General features: G+C 39.2%; 1 protein-coding gene and 1 long non-coding RNA gene across 2 annotated transcripts in view; both read left to right on the top strand.

Annotated features, from left to right (window-relative positions):
* LOC118207253 (basement membrane-specific heparan sulfate proteoglycan core protein-like) overlaps window positions 1–23,358 on the top strand; it is a 122,435-nt gene that overhangs the window by 5,563 nt on the left and 93,514 nt on the right. The gene's annotated exons all lie outside the window — the stretch shown is intronic.
* On the top strand, window positions 249–777 carry LOC118207263. The gene is made up of 3 exons (XR_004761348.1): window positions 249–285; window positions 445–507; window positions 705–777. It is a non-coding gene; the product is annotated as an uncharacterized LOC118207263 (long non-coding RNA).

The following is a 23,358-nucleotide window of genomic DNA, read 5'->3' as shown; positions in this document are numbered from 1 at the left end:
TCCAATTATTCTACGTTGACAATTCTCTGTGTTATTGCATGTTTGCCATTGTTTATGTTTGTGAAAAGGCCGAATTAAAAATCAGCCGGATGGGGGCGAGTTTTACTCCAGGGTAAATGCAGACTACAACAGCGCAGGTGAGACCGGTCTTTCTGAGTTCTCGTCCGCTCACACTGTGTGCCACCTGTGAGTTGAATCTTCACCTTTCTCCGCTCTCTTCTCCAGATTATGGATTCACAGCCAATGCTGTGTATGAGGAAATAGGCCCTGCCACAGAAACAGAAGGTCAGGACAGAAACCGGTGACCGACAAGTACTAAACTAAAAAGCCACGATACTTTCACAAACTGTCAGACGTTCAAAACATCCATTTAAACATCACATGCTCTGTGGAGCTCAAACTCAGTAGGTTCTTCCTTTAACCCCTCTGCTTTATTGACAACAGGTTCTGAAGTAGTTGGGCAGCACAGTTTCTATTCAGCCGTTCAGTTAAAACCATTAAACCAAGGTAAGTTTATAATTAACTCTAAGTGATTTTTCATAATCACTCTCCGTGATCACTCTCCGTGAGTGACTTGTTTAAAGTGTTTTTTTTGTTTTTGCAGGTGTGTTGTTAAAATCGTATAAGTTTAAGTGCAACAGTTATTGATAATATGTTGTGATCACGCATTCAAAAAAATGATGTGCATAATCCTTGCATTGCAGGTCCTACTGCATAATTGGACACAGGGATCCATATTCACTCAGTCTTACCTTCATATGTGAGGGAATATATTCTCGCTATAGGTACATGCCACTATGTCCTACTATATGTTTTCATATCATATGTATTTTAAGGTCACTATGTTGCACATTAAATAATGATATGCAGTTGAACCACCCTATTCATTTCCTGCTCTGTTTTTATAGTTTCCACAGTTATCCTTAAAATATGACTCTGCAGAACTCATAGGTCCTGTGTTGTGGAAAATTGTTGTTGAAGTTGATGAAACTTGATGAAAATGCATTAAATAATTTAACAAGCTTCTTATCCAGGAGTTCTCAGCCCAGGTCCTGTGGGGCTATACTGAATCCCCCTTTTCATTGCTACCCAGTGCTTAATTGATCAGTTAAAGTAGTTAACTACACAGTTAATCCAACTCATGTGGTTACTTGAATCTAAGTTGGCTTCTGAAAACAAACAGTGGCACACCCAGGCCTGGATTAATGCACAGGGTCACCCAGGCAGTAGTAAAGGTTGTCCTAGTCCCGAGGCCATCAACAGGACCTGGGTTGAGAACCCCAAATTTAAGGTAATCAAACCTTTTGTAATTCTGTAATTTTGTCAATGTTTAAGAGTTGGCATTTGCTAACTAGTACTCTTTTCTTGTATTTTGAGATACGGTTAAATGAAATAGCATTGGGACAGTGGCACACTTTTTGTCATTTTGTCTCTGTACTCCAGCACAATAAAAATATGTAAATATGATGATAAAGTGCAGATTGTATTTATTTGAAGGCATTTACATCCATATTGGGTGATTAGGGTAGGAATTACAGCCCTTTTTGATATAATGGGTAGGAAACTGGTCTTGCAACCGAAACACAGTGGTGTAGTATAATGGGTAGGGAACTGGTTTCTGCATTCCTTCAGTACATATCCAGCTGTATAAATGGATGCAATGTAAAAGAAAATGCAATGTCAAAAGTTGTCTGGATAAGAGGGTCTGCTAAATGAGGGTCTGCACTGATACAGGGGGAGGAGAATGAGACCGTGAACCGATGGTAAATCCAGGCTTTACACCGCAAACTTCCAAATGTCCCTACGCAAACTTCTACATTCATCCTTCATTTCACATAAAAATGCTACAGTACACTGTAAATGAAATAATGCACCATAAAATTCAGAAAGTGAACTGTCCCTTCAATATCCAACAGTTTAGAATTCTGGTTCCTGGTGCACCCTAGTGGTAAAAATGAGCAACTACACAGATATGCTCTGTTCAACTGTATAGCAGGCATTCTCTATAAATTATTTTAAAAATATTATTAAAATAATGGTTGGTGGTGACCAAATATGGAATACACCAGACAAGTCAAAATTTGATTTCCAAAACAATTTGGCACTGCATTACAACTGGAAACTTTGACAACCTTGTTCAAGGAGAGACCGAGGTACAGAAACAAAATATTTTCCTTTAATAAAACTTATTGACATTGCAGAACAAAACTTTACTGAGAAATAATGCCCACCCTTGGACCAATCAGAATCGAGTGTTTAGCCAAGCCGTTGTATAAATGATAATATGATATTTGTTCCTTATGGAAGATGGGGATACACCTCAGGTGCATTACTTACCTTAGTTGTATAGTAAGTTTGCATTAGGTTGCTAGTTGGATTATTGCTACATTTGAACATAATAACATAACATTACTTGAACATAAGAAAGTAGAGATAAGTAGCCAACTAGTGTAAAATAACATGACGCCATGGGTTGGTTTTCTTCCTGTCCTCCCCAATTTTTTGAGTCACCAGCCAGCACTGATGTATTCTTTCATTTATTGGCTGGACCGCAACAGGGGGGCCAGCCCTACAAATGCGAATATCTGTGCCTGAGTGAGTGACTGAGTGATGAAGTTACACCATTGTTCGGTCGGATCACGTGTGTTAGGTCTGTATGTATATGGAAGCACTGCATGACCTATCATATCATGATCAGTAAGAGTCAAGGCATAATATATAAAATCATAATAATGTCACTTTAGTCAGTCTTAATCATACATGTATTCTTTCATTTATTTTTCACCACGTCTACATATTCACATGAAATGTATATTTCTTTATTTAACCAGGAAAAACCCCATTGAGACCGAAATCTCTTATGCAAGGGGGACCTGACATAAAACACAAAGTTATGAAGTTACACAAGACAGTAGACAAACAACAAATCAGTTACAAACATCAAATGGAGAAAGAGACAGCAGTGCAACAGTAAACGAAAAGATTACTTACAAACTGGAAAGCACAGGAATATGTCATGAGGCTTCATTCTTGCTTTAGACATCAGATAAGTGCATTGCCTACACTGTGGTAATTGCAACTGCCTCTATTATAAGGTATTGGGCGAAAAGTAGAACGCTTGTGATGGAGAATTTTGAAAAAAAAAACAACGAACAAAAAAACCTATATCCTCTTTCACTCTGCACACATTTGCCGCTTGGTTGCTTGATGCGACAGTGCCCGACCACACGGCCTTTAATCGTTTCACCGCTGCCGTTTTTGAGATCTGCTGTCGGTGTATTTCGCTGATAGTGTCACCGCAAAAATAATTCAACACGTTACCAGAGCAACCACTTCGGAAAGAGAGCCGTGAGAACAGTCCCTAACAGTCCCCGAGTTTGCAGTCTGTAAAAACGGTGCTGAGTGCTAACAGTGTTTGACATGACTTTTGTGTCAATTATTGTTGAACAGTCACCTTGAACTACATATGAAAATATATGACATTAAAGTGTTTAACTGTCTGTTTCTCACACACACACACACACAAGCACATGCGTGTACACACACACACACACACCCACAAAAACACAAGCTGAACAAGAAGCTTCTTCTTCCAGCTCATACCACTGTAAGCCCAGCTCGTGCACTGCGATGTGAAAAGAAGCAGTGAATTGGCATACGTATCCTTGAGGAGAGGACGTTTGAATGCATGGTCTCGGAATGACTATTAAGAGCAGAGCAATCAAGATGGCTCCTGAAAATAATTGGAACGGCAGCAGAGTAGTACAATGGGTAAGAAGCTGGTCTTGTAACCTAAAGGTCTCTGGTTCGATTCCCCGGTAGGACACTGTTACGTCCCAAAAGCCAACCGAAGTTCCAATAACCAGGGACTACAACATAACAAACTAAACAAGGAACCAAAATCTATATACAAAAATAGAAGATTTATTACAAACAATGAGACAACAAAACAGAACACATTGCCTTATGTAGGCTGAACAAGATGGTTCAGGCAGAAAACAAACCAGAGCTAGGCTACTCTAATCTAAATGAAACCACAGTTGACTTTCTGACCTAACCATTTAAAAATGTCTCAAACAAGAAAACTGCCTGACCACCTGCAACCTATAACAGAAAAGTACCAACACAGAAAACTAAACAATAGTGGCAAATTATAACACACAAAAGAAAGGGAGTAAAAAGCCTGCTTTGAGGATGTGCTCATGTGTTCTATTTAAAAATAATGAAGGTAATGCAAAACAAATAAAATAAAATAAAGGTAACGGGTGTTGGGAATCCTTTCCCGTGTGGAACCAAGTTGAGAAGGGTGAAGTAACACACTGAGGACCACTTTCCAATGAAAAGCTTTTTAATACGATGCGCAAAGGGAGACTCGCCACGGTGCCACAACAAGCATTCCGTAGGAATCTCAACGAGACAGTCACAAGCGAGGGTTTAAGTATACTGTTCAGAGGTGTGGTTATTGTCATGCGTAAACGTTCCCAGGAAGGAATATACATTCCAACAGAATTCCCGGGGACACCCAAATGGTCTGCTGCCGGTGACATCCCTTTGATCTGTGCCTATTGTATATCCTTACAAACAGTGATTAACTCTATTTGTAGCCATTTGCCTCTAACAATGGGAAGCAGTTACAGAGTGTGAGTGTGGGAATGTGTATTCAGATGAGGTTAAGGCGCAGGAAGGAAATGAATTGTTCAAACCTATCACGGGTAAGGAACTGGTCTTCCAACCTCAATGTCACAGGTTTGATTCTTTGGTAGAACACTGCCGTTGTACCCTTGAGCAAAGTACTTAACCTGCATTGCTTCAGTGTATATCCAGCTGTATAATTGGATGTAAATGCTACTGTATACAGAAAAGCTGTGTAGGTTTCTCTGGATAAGAGCATCTGCTGAATGCCTGTAATGTTATATGTAATGCATTCATATCATCTGGAGCAGAGTTGTGCTGGTTTTCCTGTTATTGCCTTTGATATTTTGTCAATGTAGCATCTTTCTATTTGAAAACACACATATCACCTTGCCTGTAAGGCTCATATCTGTTTAATATGAGTCTTTACTCTAGTTATATATATATATATATATATATATATATTGTGGCCTTCCTCACCACCCCAGGTTGCAGTTGCCACAGCAGTATAAGAACCAGTGCAGTGAGTCTCAGGATCAGTTAACAAAAAACGCATTTAATTGTATTAATTGTAGGGGGAAAGGGAAGGGGAAGCAAAAAATAACAGAAACTTCTTCCCGGTCGGGGTATCAGTCTTCCTCTCCAGGGTAAGTACGATCCTCCTGGAGAGACAAAGTGCACAATGGTTAGGAGCGTGTGATGGGGCCCTGGTCAGCCCACTCCAGGTCCGTCTCCTCTCCTTGCTCCGTTCGGCCTTGTAGGACTTTTCCTCCAGCCCTCTGTCCTTTTCAGCGTGGGGAGACCACTCCCCCAGTCATAAAAAAAAGGTGGAAAGTTGCAATCATACCAGTTCTCCGCGTGCGTTGGCTCCTAGCCGCTTACCGCCCTAGGAACAGGTGAGGAGAGAAGCCAGGCGTAATTTCTCTCCCTAGCCCCAGCCAGCCTCTCAGTCCTTTGTGCTGCTCCTTATATACTCTGTGAGGCAATCACTGAAGCGGTCTCAGGTGTGCTGCAGCAGAGTGGAAAATTCCACATACCTGCACTCTGCTGCAGCCCTGTCCATGGTGCTGATCCTTGGAAGTTCACCTGGTCTGCAGCTTGCTGTCCCTGGTCCTGAAACCTTCTAATATTTCAGACGGGAGGTAATGCCCACTCACCACTTGTCCCAGCAGTCGCCGGTGGCGGGAGGCCCGGCCGCCCTGGTGCTTCTCGTGCTCTCTTGTGGAGCCCCAATAGGGCCTCGGGGCACCACAATATATATATATATATATATACATAAGCTCCATAATGATCTATAACAGACATTTTTTTTCTTAACTTGTCTCTGTACTCCACAATTTAACAATTCACATGTGGTTAAAGTGCAGATTCTCAGCTTGTATTACTATTACTATATATACTTTTATACATTTTGGTTTCACCATCTAAAAATGATATCCCTTCTTATAAATAATAAAGTTTGAGACGAATGGCATCTAATTAGTCAGGTGTGTTCAATTGCTTCCAGAAGTGCAGGTATAAGAGAACTTTCAGTATCTACAGTGAGCACCATAATTCATTGGACAGTGACACATTTTTTGTTGTTTTGGTTCTGTACTCCAGCACTGTCCAATGAATTATGGTGCTCACTCTAGTATTGATTCTAGCCTTTTGATTGCCTTTGGAGTCTGTTATTGGCATTTGTCAACATGAGTACCATGTAGTGGTGCCAGTGAAAGTGAAGGAAGCCATTATGAGGCTTGTATATTATGTGTCACTATCTTCAGCCACAAGCAGTTGAAATGTGTTTGAAATTGAGATTTTGGAACAAGTGCATTGCCTACAAATACACTGTTCCTGACTCAAGTTTTCACATGCAGCATAGGTCCTGTAACCTGTGGCTTTGGATAAAAGCATATGCTTCATAAATGTAATGTAATGTAGCGTAACTTATGTCTTTTCTTTGGTGAAAGGTCGCCTCACCACAGTAAGACAACAAAGCCATTGATGGCTGCAGAAGCAAAATTCTGAAGTGAACCTGATGTGGCTTTCACAGGGCTTTTCCTGATCCCACAATTCCAATACATTTCCTGTTTATTTAGTGAGAGTTGATGTTTTTTTTTTTTGTTGACAAATAGCATTTACTTCAATTCATGCTTCCCACTGTTTTAGCTGGTAAAATCTCTTGCACACTTGCAGTGTAGGCCCCACAGTTGCTAGTTTGAACCTTGACCTTGGTTGGTTATACACTCAGCCAACTATGAGGAGTCAACAACTTTCATACTTCAGTTATTTTAAAAACCGAGAAAAAACTTCTCTGTTAGTTTGAATATAAGCAGCAGGGCACTGGGTAACAATAGCAGTGCTGTGAGATAACAGATAATCATGGCTGCCTCTCAAAGACGCATTACTGTGAAAACAGCAAAGATTAAAAAGCAACTATACCCAACATTTGGTCTTAGAACTTGTACGTTGTACCATTTACAGAAAGGTGAAATGAATAACTAAAATTTAAAGGTGAAAGTTTCAGGTGTGGAGGATTATTGTCGTGGTTTCCAGAAGACAAGTTCTTCAATCTTTGTGCAAAATTTCTTCAATATTTTCAATAAAGAGGATGAGGCAGAATCTTCAGAATATCTGACTTTATTCTCAACCAGTGATCACAAAGCCGAGACCTTTCTGCAGAAAGCTCTGCCATAATCTCAGTTACATTCTTTTTTATACACTTTTTCAGACTTAACCCCCCTTAATTCCCTCCTTATGGGTGTTTCCTCTTTCAATGCACCACAATGGTTTATCAATTTCTTATCTGTTTACTTTGCATAAAATGATGTTCATTGGTTGACAATCAATCGTGCTGACTTTATCAAATCACTGTGGCTATGTTCCTTGGAAATTCCCCAAACCACCTCCTATTCTTGACATTTTAGGAAAACCACCTCCTATTCTCGACATTTTAGGTAACCACCTCCTATTCTTGAATTTTTAGGTCGTAGACTAAATGTTTTGCAAACATTGGCAAAAACAAAAATAAAACAAAAATATATTTATATGTTTAGTCACATATGCTCTGATAAGTTTGATAAGTTGCATGTGCCTTGATAAGTGATTGGCAAAAACAAAATGTCAGCCGTTAGAAGTTCCTGATGTTCTTTGATGTTGATTGAAGAAAGCAGTTCCTCCTTTTTGTTTACATGTGCTCTGATATAGTGATGAGTGTACAGCAGGTGTTATATATCTCTTGGAATTTTCCAACATTATTCATCTCAGAATTAAAACTGAAATAAAAAAATGATTTTTTTTTTTTGTAGTCTTAGGAATTAAAATTTATCTTTCACACTGCTTAAAATAAAAAAAAAGGAGCAGCTTGGGTCTTCATTTTCCAAAAAAATCAACACACCCACAACATTGATTGATTTGACACATGGCCACTATGGAACTCTTTGCATTCTTAAAAAGTCTTGCTGCAGCTAATCATTGGTCAGCCTCAGTATCCACGTTCTCATACTCAGCCAATCACATACTCACATCACAACATGTTCTCATACTCAACCAATCACATACTCACATTACAACATGTTCTCATACTCAACCAATCACATACACGCATCACTACATGTTCTCATACTCAACATATTACATACAGACCTCACAAATGGAGCACCTTTTTAAACCTACGGCCAGACCTCTCCAGTGCTGCTCATTGCCCATGCTGCTTTTGCATGCTCCACTTGCTGCTTCTCACAGAAATGCTGCCCACCCTCCATCACCCCAACTTACACCTGTTGATTGGATCTGCTTCTAGGTACTTGGGGGGCGGGGGCGGGGGTTAACATTTCTCCTGTTAGTGGGGGAGGTGTATCGTGCTCCCTGTTTAATAGGTTAGTGCACGCTGGTACATGCACAGAAGTACCTAAAGCAGATGCATTCAGCGCCAAACCAAAAATAATTACATTTCTTATTCATTAAAATATGTAATATAAATGTGTGAGTTATCCTGATTGAAATCTAATTAACTGCAAAATGATTAATATTGTGGTTGTGCATTTACTCAATCCCCTATTTCCATAGAAACGCTCAATAAAACAACCAGCAGAGATTGGGATGGCAGGTATGCCATCCCGCCAAGTTACGCCTATAGCCCCATACCTATACAGCACCGAGAGTTTGGCACTTTTCAGGGTTCCCCACAGAAATAACCACAACAGCCACAGACACTCAGCCCTTAAAAACATTAAATTCTGTACATTCTGACCCCATTTCAACAGATAGATTTCATAAACAACTTCACATGTCCACACAATAAAGCCCCAAACTAAGGGGATTTTGCGTTTTCTCCTTCTTCTTCTCTTTCTTCTTCTTCTTCTTCTTCTTGTTCTTATTTTTCCTGCCGCCTATCCCACTAACAACATTTCTCCCCATTGGACATTTTACCGACACCAGCCAAATCTTCACCTACACGACCCAATCAAAAACTCGCATACACACGCAAAATCTTGGTCTTGGGAACATGGGGTCTTAGGTTCAAGCCCAGCTAAGAACACATTTCTTTAACCTGCTTTTACCCTCACTAATAATTGTCTACTACTTTCCAATTATTGCTTTTGCACCATATCTACCCGCCGTTCACCGAACATATACACTGCATAATGACGTACCGTCTGCACGTTCAGTTATTAACCGGCTACAATTTTGCAAAGCCGTATGGATTCAACGGGAGCTCTTCTGTGCTTACTGGCCTGTGTTCTTCTTTAAAACCACGGACAGGTTTGCAAATAATATTTCACGCATTGCATAGCTATGTCATGGTGCTGCACTAACAAAGTCACAAACTGGTAAACCTCCGGTTGAAGGATTGAATCTCGCCTCGCCCTCAGGCAGATAATTTCCTCTTTTACGCTAACGTTTTCTGACTATATTTCTTCACTTGGCTACTGTACATAACCTTCTTATCAGCAAACGCCACGTTTCTACATTCATGTTACCTCGCCCTGTTCTCTATCTAACCACATACAAACAATTACTACGTATGTACGTTCTGCAACTCCCCATTAAAACATTACATTTAAAATCATGACTCACTCATAATTATAACTACTACTACTGAACATGAAAAAAGCACATCAGTGCAATAGATAATCACACGTTACTTATCCCTCCACTTCAATAATTAAAGTTTTATACATACTGTTATATATACCATTAGATAAGGAAAATCAGCTCGCTCATGGTCACTTCATTTACTTCACACTATAGTCTGTGATCATGTCAACCATCACCTATATGCCCATTCTGCTAAAAACATATTGTTTCAACTACGCAATTTCATCATTTCTCCTAATCCTAATTTCTCTCACAATGTTGTTATTTTCTCATATGCAAAGCCTGTTGGGACATATGCGTCTGCTCCTATTCTCCACTATCAAGTTTTCCGGTTCTAGTTTAGCAGAACAGCGAAGAGGATTCCTACCGGCAGATAAGCCTATCAAAATGCCTTATAAACCTTACAAACACTAAAAGTGCATCTCCAAGAAATAACAGACAATGGAGCAGGACAGAAGGGTACACAAGTTGCGACCTAGGGAGCTCTAATTCTACGGGCTTGCTGATTCTTTTGTCAATCAAGGCTCGTTGGATGGCCGTCAAACCCGTGAGTACATATACTGGTCATATTTTACCTGCGTTTCTGATGCGTTTACACTTACGCCACTGCACGGTTTGTCACAGCCACTGTTTTACATAAGCCGCGTTTCCACCAAAAGTACCCAGAACTACTTTTCCAGGAAGTAAAAGGTTCCTTCAGCCCATTGTTGTCTGCGTTTCCACCCCGGTCTAAAGTCCCGCGAAGATTAGGCAAATTAGCCCACTGACGTATGAAAAAGTGACGTTGTCGTCGGTCCATCTGTCCTATGATTTCTTCTGTAACCCCATACTACCACCGAAGTAGCCTACATTATTTTCTAATAACCGGGACAGCCGAGAGGGGTTTATTCCACTTATATACAATGGGTTACCAGCAATGACTATATATGGTTACTTTTGTATTTATTGATTTTTATCGATTTAATCACCTGGAATTGAAATATTCTTCTGCAGCCATTTGGGCATATTTTACCGTTGTCAAGCAAAACTGTCATTGGTAGTTCAACTTGGACCGTTGTTATGCAACAAATAGGATATAACAGGCTAATAGTCAGATTGTAACTGTTTTATATATCCTCTCAAACACATTCATTATGTTTTTATGCGAACATTCACTTTCATGTCTTGACATCCGAGGCGACAGAATGCATTCACATTTCCAGTATAACTGACAACAACAGCAGAAAACATGCACACGTTGTAAACAATTTGCTGTTTGATTACTTTCTCATCGTCAATTCCATATAGGCTAATCGCAAAATGACAAGAATTGAACGAAAACTCAGACTTGCTTGAAAATTTAAATTAGCAGTGGTACAGCCACCGTTTGCTTTCCTTCAAAGTTACTGCTAGCCGAGCAGCGAAATGTGCCCTCCAGATGCAAACCATGCACCATAAATTAGTCCATAGTCTTCCTGGTCTTTTTGTGGAATTGAAGAATGGCAGAGTAAAATTACAGCAGTCTGAAAAAGCTAAAGGGATGATTACTAGAATTAACCTGTTATTTTACCCTGACAAAAAGTGCAGAAGGTGATTTCCAGTTTGCTTTTAGTGTATCACCAATGTGAATTACGCAGAACTACCGCATACCTCACATAACTGTATCAAACGTTTTGAGTCAATTACAACGGGCTAACAAAGAAAATCCGGAAGAAAATATTCAGCAACCAAATTAATCCGTTTGAATGTTTTGGTACGTAATATGCTGTCCCAGCACGAATGCTTAGCATTTTATAAAACGAATACTACAGATTTTTAAACATGGCGGTTGAAATAAAACACTGCAAGTAGTCGACCAATCAGAAATTTTCAGCACTTGCGCCCCACCCCAAAGGTTCCAGTGCTTTTGGAAAGTACTACCCCCCGAGCAGGGAAGTTTTTGGGGGTAAAATAAAGACCCCGGAACTTAATTTAGACCCTAGTTCCTGCGGTCAAAACGCACTGAGTTCCTCAAAAGGTTCCTAGTTCCGGGGTAAAGTTCCTGCGGTGGAAACGCGGCTATATATAGCAAACCGAAACTGCTCACCGGTACACGCTCATCAGACTGCACAAATTCACACGAGGATAGCCATAATCCACAATCGTTTCTTACAGGGTCACTTCGCAGTTCTCTCATAATAAAACGCTTTGCAAAAATGATGTCTCATAAAAAACACGTTTTCAACGTACAAAAATGCCAAGTTACTCAAGCTCAAACAATATAGGCTATCTTGCCTCACCGAAATTAAAAAAGATGTATTCCAAAGCAATGCTACACAATATTTCCTCAATTCTTTCAAGTCACTTGGCCCTGTGTTTTGTAATCTTAGCATTTTACAATGTCATGCACACTTTGTGTCAGATCAAAGTGTCAAATATTTCGAATTGCCTCATGGAACACATTGAAATTCATGTAGAAAACTGCTGGTCAGTAACTACAGGAAGCATATTTCTCCAGAAAACATATGTTTATACTTGCTTTTGAACTCAATTTCAGTAAATGTACAAGTGATTGTATATTTGCTACGTACAATAAATACTGCATGTAAAATACGTATTGTACATACATACATAGAGAACTTCTTTATCCCCATGGGGACATTTCCCTCGCAGCATGTTGCATTCACATTTACGAACAGACATTTATACCAAGAATCATACTATCATTCACGCAACAGAAAGCTGGCCACCGAAATACATACATACCAATACAAATTGGACATATAGACGCCTATTCAATCAATCTTCACTGTGAGAAAGCCATCCACACATAGGTTTGGCCTGTCCATGTACTGCTTGCTTATACACACAGGGCCAAGTGACTTGAAAGAATTGAGGAAATATTGGGTAGCATTGCTTCGGAATACATCTTTTATAATTTCGGTGAGGCAAGATAGCATATATTGTTTGTAGTACTGTAACTTGGCGTCATTTTGATATCAATACGTTTAATGGCAGGGGTGGATTTTGGCAGTCTGAATGAAAGAGTTATAGACGGCGTATGTCTTGTATGTGTGAGTAACTTGGCATTTTTGTATGTTGAAAACGTGTTTTTTATGAGATTTATTATACACTCTGCACTGTTGTGTTTACAAGCACCAAGCACACACAACAGTAGATCACAGAGTATACCTGTACTAACTCAACAACGCAAACCTAACAAACACAGCATCGTACAAAGTAAAGGTTTTACACCCAAAGCACAATATTGTGAAGAACTGATTTAAACTCATTGCACCCATTTTAAATGAATTTCTGCATTTTTCTAAGGGGCCCGAAGAGACCATAACTACATGCAGGCACTGCATTTGTTTCAGCAGTGTCACTGCTGTGCCTGTCGCATTTCCTCTTTGCAAAGGGTTGTGGAAACTGAGGTGAACAAAAACGTCCTCATGGTTTCTAGTGGGACATTTACACAGTATTAGTAATCAGGATGAAGCCGGACACCATGTTCTTTCTGCTTTGTAAGTAGAAGAATTTTAATAATGCAATTTCAAGCAATAATTATCTGGTAGCATATATGAATTATGATTACAATGCATAATACGTATAGTATGTGAGTCATAAACAGCTATGTTGTGGAAAATCTGAATAAATGTATAATTCCTGTTATGGGCAGAAGTCTTGCTGAGTATTATTGTGACTGCTAATCTGTAAATTTGACTGGACAATACTTTGAAAGTGGCATAGTTCTTCACAATTAACTTTATGAAAACATGCAACACATACTTTCAAACGTGTGACTTTCTCTTGTGTCTGAACAATCGCACTTCAATAATCGCTGAACTGGTGTGAGCTTATAAAGTTACCTTACTGCATGAAAGATAGAGTGAGTGAAAATAACATACTATCAAGAACATTTAGCTACTGAAAAATTGGACAACATTATACAGCATTGCAAAAAAAAAAAAAGGATCGGAGTTTTCAATGTGAAAATACACTCAGAAAAAAGGGTTCAAAAAGGCTCTTCTGTGTCTCCATGGAGGGACCCTGACTAGTTCAAGAGTTCTTTGTCAGGCAAAAATGGTTCAATCTGGGAGCTTTCACATTTTTCACACAAACCATAGAGGGTTCCATAAAAACTAAAAATGGTTCCCCTATGAAGACAAGCCAAAGAACCGTTTTTACTGAGAGTGTAATAAAATAATTTTATACTAACATTAATTTATACTGGATCAGACATTGCAATTTACTTTTCTTTCTCCCTGTTTCAGATGCCACAGCATTGGTTTTTGGTGAACACAAAGGTATAGATATTAAGTTCCTAAGATCTATATTTTGACAGGGACATAATTACCATGCATTTGATTTGTGGAACATGCACAGCAATTATAAACCAGAATTCATAAAGATCATGACAACTTTCCAAAACCCATTCTTTCTGACAAACTCAAAGTTGTTTAGGATACACATAGGGAAAATTTACATTTCGGAAATGTAATGTAGTTCATTTAAATTTAAATTTAAAAGCTGAATGCATATTTTTCATTGATACTATGTATCAAACCGAACTTTGCATTGTAAACCTGTTTGATTTTGTTTTTTATAACTGTTTCAGCTGCACAGTCAAGTCCTGCTGTTCATCTTACTGCTAATCCTCCATGGCCAGATGTGTTCCCAGGGGAGACAATTACTCTCACCTGTCAGGTTACTGAATCTGAGGGATGGACATTTGTGTGGACCAGACACAGACAGGGTGGTCAAACACAACTTCCAGCCTCCAGTAGTCACGGCTCTGTGTCTGTGTTGGTCCTGAGTACTGTGGAAGAGAGACAGAGCGGAAAGTATCAGTGTGAAGCTGTAAAAGGACATGAGCGACCTTTCAGTAACATCCATACAATAACAGTCTCTGGTGAGTAGTGTAATTGAAAATGACTCCCCTCAAATAGTGGTTCTGTGTTTTCAGTTATTTGCGTCAGAAAATTACATGAAATAAAATGTTAAAATAACATCTCTTCAATGAGCTGCAAGAGGAAGAGAACCTTTTTACTCAGACCACAGTGATCCTCTGACTTTAGAAATATCTGGTGAGAATTATTACAATAGTTTATTACATTAGTCGAATGTATGATTTATGGCTTTGATTTATTTATTAATAATTTACTGAAATTATGAGGAGCGTTTCATGATACTTTCAGTTTATAATTAAAAATTGTATTGATTTACAGTATTACCTCAAACACATCTGACCGTGCAGTCTGGATGGACAGAGGTCTTCCCCACTGAAACAGTGACTCTGAGGTGTGTAATTCAGGGCAGCTCTACAGAGTGGATGTATAAATGGTACAGATATGGACGGGAGCTTCCTGTAGACAAGACTGACTCCAGCAGTGTAAATGGAGACACATACACAATCCTCTCTGCTGATCAGTCACATGCTGGACTGTACACCTGCAGAGGAGAACTTACAAGGACAGCATCTGTACACTCTCTGATTGGCAGCTCTGCTAATTTGAGTGTTCGAGGTAATTATGATGTATTTTCAAAACCACTTAAAGAGCAGAATGCATATTTGAAAGCAGGTGTCTTGTGAAACCTTCCATTTACAGCAATAAACTGTCTTTTAAACTTTCAGCTCTCCCACAAGCTCAGCTGACCGTGCAGTCTGGATGGACAGACGTCTTCCCCACTGAAACAGTGACTCTGAGGTGTGTAATTCAGGGCAGCTCTACAGAGTGGATGTATAAATGGTACAGAGATGGACGGGAGATTCCTGTAGACAAAGCTGACTACAGCAGTGTAAATGGAGACACATACACAATCCTCTCTGCTGATCAGTCACATGCTGGACTGTACACCTGCAGAGGAGAACTTACAAGGAGAGCATCTGTACACTCTCTGATTGGCAGCTCTGCTAATTTGAGTGTTCAAGGTATTTATGATGTATTTTCAAAACCATTGAAAGAGCAGAATGCATATTTGAAAGCAGGTGTCTTGTGAAACCTTCCATTTACAGCAATAAACTGTCTTTTAAACTTTCAGCTCTCCCACAAGCTCAGCTGACTGTGCAGTCTACATGGACAGACGTCTTCCCCAATGAAACAGTGACTCTGAGGTGTGTAATTCAGGGCAGCTCTACAGAGTGGATGTATAAATGGTACAGAGATGGACGGGAGATTCCTGTAGACAAAGCTGACTACAGCAGTGTAAATGGAGACACATACACAATCCTCTCTGCTGATCAGTCACATGCTGGACTGTACACCTGCAGAGGAGAACTTACAAGGAGAACATCTGTACACTCTCTGATTGGCAGCTCTGCTAATTTGAGTGTTCAAGGTATTTATGATGTATTTTCAAAACCATTGAAAGAGCAGAATGCATATTTGAAAGCATGTGTCTTGTGAAACCTTCCATTTACAGCAATAAACTGTCTTTTAAACTTTCAGCTCTCCCACAAGCTCAGCTGACTGTGCAGTCTACATGGACAGACGTCTTCCCCAATGAAACAGTGACTCTGAGGTGTGTAATTCAGGGCAGCTCTACAGAGTGGATGTATAAATGGTACAGAGATGGACGGGAGCTTCCTGTAGACAAAGCTGACTACAGCAGTGTAAATGGAGACATATACACAATCCTCTCTGCTGATCAGTCGCATGCTGGACTGTACACCTGCAGAGGAGAACTTACAAGGACAGCATCTGTACACTCTCTGATGGGCAGCTCTGCTACTTTGAGTGTTCGAGGTGATTATGATGTATTTTCAAAACCATTGAAAGAGCAGAATGCATATTTGAAAGCAGGTGTCTTGTGAAACCTTCCATTTACAGCAATGAACTGTCTTTTAAACTTTCAGCTCTCCCACAAGCTCAGCTGACCGTGCAGTCTGGATGGACAGAGGTCTTCCACAAAGAAACAGTGACTCTGATGTGTGTAATTCAGGGCAGTTCTACAGAGTGGATGTATAAATGGTACAGAGATGGACGGGAGCTTCCTGCAGACAAGGCTAACTCCAGCAGTGTAAATGGAGACACATACACAATCCTCTCTGCTGATCAGTCACATGCTGGACTGTACACCTGCAGAGGAGAACTTACAAGGACAGCATCTGTACACTCTCTGATGGGCAGCTCTGCTACTTTGAGTGTTCGAGGTGATTATGATGTATTTTCAAAACCATTGAAAGAGCAGAATGCATATTTGAAAGCTGGTGTCTTGTGAAGCCTTCCATTTACAGCAATAAACTGTCTTTTAAACTTTCAGCTCTCCCACAAGCTCAGCTGACCGTGCAGTCTGGATGGACAGAGGTCTTCCTCAATGAGACTGTGACTCTGAGGTGTGTAATTCAGGGCAGCTCTACAGAGTGGAAGTATAAATGGTACAGAGATGGACGGGAGCTTCCTGTAGACAAAGCTGACTCCAGCAGTGTAAATGGAGACACATACACAATCCTCTCTGCTGATCAGTCACATGCTGGACTGTACACCTGTAGAGGAACACATATAAAGAGATCATCTGTACACTCTCATAATAGCAGTTCTGCTACTTTGAGTGTACAAGGTAAATATGATTTGTTTTACCTGAACATTTTGCATGTCGTGTTCTTTGCTTCTAAACTAAACTGAGAAAAAAACTAAAATTTCACAATGTTATTTGAACCAAGAAATACAGTTTTGTATAATATGATCTGATGTGTCTTGTTCTGAATTACTGTGAGTTGCCAGTTTGGAGTACAGATGTCAGAATACCATTATCCAGTCTTTCCATGGACAATTTATGTTAAATGTGTCTGATGGGTTTGTGACAATTGCTTCATTATTTAATCATATGATTAGGGACACCAGTTTGTCTACCCGTTTTCTCATATTGGACTTCAGTCCTCCGCCACCTAGAGGTCACTATAACCTCTTTGTTAAGCCTCCTCAGACATCTTAGTTGATAATTTAATTGCCACTAATTAAGCACAAATGATGATTGACTGAAGTGTTTACATGAGACACTCACATGTTAAATTTAATTTGATTATTTATTAAAATAGACGTTTCAGTATTTCTGTATGTTGTACAGGGGCATGATAGGTATTGTTAGAAGCCACAGTAAAAATGAGAGCAGTTACAATGTTTGACTTAGAGAAAAAAGTTAAATAAAAAATATATGCTCATGATCCAACTATGGGACTAATCCTAGTCTTCAGTCAAGACCTTAAGTAGAATCTGGTGTCATAGAGTTGGGCAAAAACAAAAACCTGAACCCTTACTGGCCATTTTTGGATTAGATTGGACACCCCTACTTCATATGGATGCGTTTTGCTTTTCACGGCAGCGATACTCAATCCTGGTCCTGGACAGCCACAGAGTGTGCTGGTTTTTGTTTTTTGTTTAAGATCAGCGACCAATTGAGACCAAAGTAAGCAGGTAACCTGAGTTAACCGTTTAATCTACTGCTTTAACTGATCAATTTCTGTGCTACTCAAGTGCTGAATAACAATGTAAGCCAGCAAACCCTGTGGCTCTCCAGGTCCAGAAGGGTGGACCACTGGCTCAAAGCTATACTTTTCATAGCAGTTTAAAATAAATCCATGTTCACCTTCCTGCCTGACTGTCACAATATTAGATCAACTCATCCATTACTTAATTAATTAGATCGACTAAAGTTATATAAATGGCTGAATTAGAAATTCAGTTGTCTGAACAGTTACTTGACTATGCTTTTGAGTGCCTATGGGGACCCCTGGAGGATAAGCAGTGAATTACAAGTTTAAATCCTTGCAAGTCACATGGTGGAGACATACTAGTGGCCGTACATATGGTCTTGTATGTGATGGAGAATGTATCTATTAATGCTAAATGACACTGAGCACATACCTTACCTTCATCAGGGGGAAAACCAAAACCTGTTATTACCCAGAATGCCCCCAGTAGAGCGATGTACACAGGAGAGAGAGTCACCCTGAGCTGTGGCTTTGAGGGAGATCCTGCTGGCTGGGAGTATCTCTGGTACAAAGACCCACTGAGACACACTGTGCCCAACACTGACAGCAGCAGGACTGATGGGTCCAGTTTCACCATCAGCTCTGCTGCTCTGGCCCACAGTGGAGAGTACCGCTGTAGAGCTGCAAGAGGAAGAAAACCTTTTTACTCAGACTACAGTGATCCTCTGACTTTAGAAATATCTGGTGAGAATGATTAAAATAGTAGAAAATGGCTTTGATGTATGTGCTTTAATAATTTAATAAAAACATGTTTTATGATATTTTCAGTTTATAATTAAAATTGCATTGATTTACAGTATTACCTCATACATATCTGATCGTACAGTCTGGATGGACAGAGGTCTTCCTCACTGAAACAGTGACTCTGAGGTGTGTAATTCAGGGCATCTCTGCAGAGTGGAAGTATAAATGGTACAGAGATGGACGGGAGCTTCCTGTAGACAAGGCTAACTCGAGCAGTGTAAATGGAGACACATACACAATCCTCTCTGCTGATCAGTCACATGTTGGACTGTACACCTGCAGAGGAGAACTTACAAGGAGAGCATCTGTACACTCTCTGATTGGCAGCTCTGCTACATTGACTGTACGAGGTAAATATGATTTATTTTGCATGTCCACAGTAAACTGATACATTTCAACTGCAATCTCTTTGCCACTATTTACAATTTTGTGTGTATCTGGCTTGCACTGCCTTAAATTAACCAAGTAAATACTGTTGCCTTGACTGAGATTTTGAAAAAAACATTTGGCAGTTATTGGTGCCATAATTGAGTTAAGAGGAGTGAGAGAGAGCTGCCAATCAGCTGCCTCTCATGCATAATGGGAATATAATGAGCAGGGATAAATATGCAAATTAATGCACTTAAGACACTGAAATATTACATTACATTACAGGCATTTGGCAGACGCTCTTATCCAGAGCGACGTACAACAAAGTGTGATAATATGCAGATTAATTCATGATGTCATATAACTACTGTCTGTGATAAATCTGAAGCCCAGTCGTTATTTTTTATGAGAACGTGCTGGACTCACAGAATCACAGCCTTACCCCTCACTGCAGGGCTGTGTGGTGCCAGTTGATAGGATGAATAAATTGCTGCTTATTACCGTTTTTACCCGGTAACACAATTTAGAGCACGATTGTACAGCAACATGGTTCTGACATATTATAACTGGAGTACAGCACACTACATGCACCTATTAAGAAGGCAACAAATTTCATCAGCTGTCCACCAATGTGAAGAGGAATTCCCTTTTTTTGCTATCATGTGCCACGATAGGGAGAGAGACCATTCACTCCAACTACAGTAACTTTCTGCTATTAATCATGCAATGTAAGGCCTAGTGGATTATAGATTCCATGTCCTGTATCTTTTCCCCCCCGTATAACACGTTGAGTTGGATGATAAGCAATGTATGATCTTGCAGCTTTGCCTCAGGCAGTAGTGACCCTGGATGAAGGATGGATGGGGGTCTTCATCACTAAACGCACTCTAGCAATGAGGTGTGAGCTTCAGGGCTTTACTTCTGCTGACTGGAACTACACGTGGTACAGAGACGGAACGCGGATCTCACTGAACCACACTGGAGAGAGGCACACAGTGGGATTCTGGGATAGCTCCTCTGATGGTGAATATAGATGTAGTGGGAACAGGACAGACAGACCGTACTACTCCCTCATCAGTGAAGGCTTCATGACAAGCAATATCAGTAAGTTCAATTTATAATTGAGGCCACAGACAAGTGAAGGGTTAAATCCATTGTACCCTTGTGTAGATCCTCACTTTTTATTTTCTAATATTAGTTGACTTCTTGATTTAAGATGTAAAATATAAAGAAGAAATGTAAATGAAATGTGTTAATCTGTGTATTTTTTGTGTTCACATACTGAATACGGACTACTATATATACGTACATTTGCAATCAAGGCATACATAAAAAAGGGAAATATACACAGTGCCCTCCAAAATTATTCATTCCCTTGCTTGATAAAGATGAACAAAGAAGGCATGCTCAAAATTTGATCATTTTATCAAGACTGTAAGAGATGTGTGTCACAATATTCACACCCATTCTCAATACTCTGCACCCGCTCTGCACTGAGTTGTCTTACATAGCGTTTCATGAGATTGGGGACCACATGGGAAGGGTCACAGACTATTGAATTTTTCCAGGTCCTTCTGAACTTTCGGTCTGAGCTTGAAGCAAGTCCTCCTGCCAAACTCTGATTGGAACCGGGTGTTTTTCTCTGGGCAATTCTATTATTATAAAATTGTATAATTCTACCGTTTATTGAGCACACAGTATAGCTCATTATCTGTATTGTTTATGCAGCATTTCTCAACTTCATCAGGGGTGTGTGAACAAATTTGGATGGTACTGTATGTAAATGCACAAATTTGAAATATTTGCAATGTTTATCAATATGACAAATGCAGCAAAGCAAATTATTCTAAATGATTTCCTAACATAAATAAATTGCACAATTTTGTAATATTTGCCATGAAATTGGAATCGTTTAAATGATTTCAATACTTTTGAAATATTATATTTTATCTCACGTAACCTTGCTCTTCTACCTCCGCTGCAGGGCTGTACTTTATTGTGGCTCTTACTGGTTCTGTCATAATTTTCATAACCCTGGTTGTGCTGGCAGTCCAATGCTCTAAGAAATGCAGGACATCAGGTGTGTAGTATCACTCATTGAACATGTCCATACATTACGCTATTATTTATACATTACACTATAAAAGCTGTCTAATAATAATATCAGCATTTCAAGTAAATGATAAAAGCACGTGAATTCAGAAGTTTAAAATCACCCATTGAACAGACAAGTGCTCATGGAATTAAATTTAATTGTTATAGTTTCTTGACCATTATATTATTGTATTCATTTAATTCCTCTATTTATGTATTCATTGATCCAGGTGAGTAGTATGGAACACAGAGAGTGCCACAATGATAAATAAATTAATCAAAAAATAAATAAATAAATGTGGGAAAAAAAAAAGAAATAAACCAATCTAAAAATAAATAGTCTAAAAGTACATCTAAAAGTAAATCTGTAAAATAATATAGTAATGCAAATGTGTGTGCAAAAATGTGTAAAAAATGTAATTATATTTTTCTTTAATTTCAAGGAATTTTCAGATTTTCACATTTATTTATTCATTTATTTTCATATATATTTCCCTATTTATTTGATGAGCACTATCGGACAATCAACTTGCCTTGGTTCGCCCACCAAGTGTGAAGTTCCGCCATTCCATGCGATCAGAACAACAGACAACATTTCTCAATGTGAGCAAGTACTTTAATAGAGAAGTCAGTTGCTCAAACATTGAAAGAAATGCTGGACATAGATGAATACATGTATTCCAAAAAAAAAAGAAAATGAATAGAGAAATATGTATGGAAATGAAATAATAAATAAACATGAAAATAAACGTATCCATCCACTATCTAACATATCTAACCGCTAATTCCTGGTTTGCGTAATGGGGAGTGTTGGATCTTATCATGCATTGGACGAGAAGCAGGAATTTACCCTGGACTGGTCGCTAGTCCACACCACTCGTACACTCACACACTCATAGTGAAAATGAATTAGAAAATTAATTTAAAAAATAATTTAAGAAAAATTGCACATACATTTATATTTCTTCATTAATTTCCTGATTTATTGATGTATTTTTATATTATTTATTTCCAATTATTCTATGTTGACAATTCTCTGTGTTATTGCATGTTTGCCATTGTTTATGTTTGTGAACAGGCCGAATTAAAAATCTGCCGGATGGGGGCGAGTTTTACTCCAGGGTAAATGCAGACTACATCAGTGCAGGTGAGGACCGGTCTTTCTGAGTTCTCGTCCGCTCACACTGTGTGCCACGTGTGAGTTGAATCTTCACCTTTCTCTGCTCTCTTCTCCAGATCATGGATTAACAGCCAATGCTGTGTATGAGGAAATAGGCCCTGCCACAGAAACAGAAGGTCAGGACAGAAACCTGTGACCGACAAGTACTAAACTAAAAAACCACGATACTTTCACAAACTGTCAGACGTTGCATCCATTTAAAAATCACATGCTCTGTGGAGCTCAAACTCAGTAGGTTCTTCCTTTAACCCCTCTGCTTTATTGACAACAGGTTCTGAAGTAGTTGGGCAGCACAGTTTCTATTCAGCCATTCAGTTAAAACCATTAAACCAAGGTAAGTTTATAATTAACTCTTAAGTTATTTTTCATAATCACTCTCCGTGATCACTCTCCGTGAGTGACTTCTTTAAAGTGTTTTTTTTTTGTTGCCGGTGGGCAATAAAAATTGTATAAGTTTAAGTGCAACAGTTATTGATAATATGTTGTGATCACACATTCAAAAAAATGATGCGCATAATCCTTGCATTGCAGGTCCTACTGCATAATTGGACACAGGGATCCATATTCACTCAGTCTTACCTTCATATGTGAGGGAATATATTCTCGCTATAGGTACATGCCACTATATCCTACTATATGTTTTCATATCATATGTATTTTAAGGTCACTATGTTGCACATTAAATAATGATATGCAGTTGAACCACCCTATTCATTTCCTGCTCTGTTTTTATAGTTTCCACAGTAATTCTGTAAAATATGACTCTGCAGAACTCATAGGTCCTGTGTTGTGGAAAATTGTTGTTGAA

The sequence above is a fragment of the Anguilla anguilla genome, chromosome 11, assembly GCF_013347855.1.
Source record: "Anguilla anguilla isolate fAngAng1 chromosome 11, fAngAng1.pri, whole genome shotgun sequence".
In the NCBI taxonomy this organism is placed as follows: Eukaryota; Metazoa; Chordata; class Actinopteri; order Anguilliformes; family Anguillidae; genus Anguilla; species Anguilla anguilla.
Note: the sequence above shows the minus strand (reverse complement) of the source record. Positions and strands in the feature narration are given on the sequence as shown.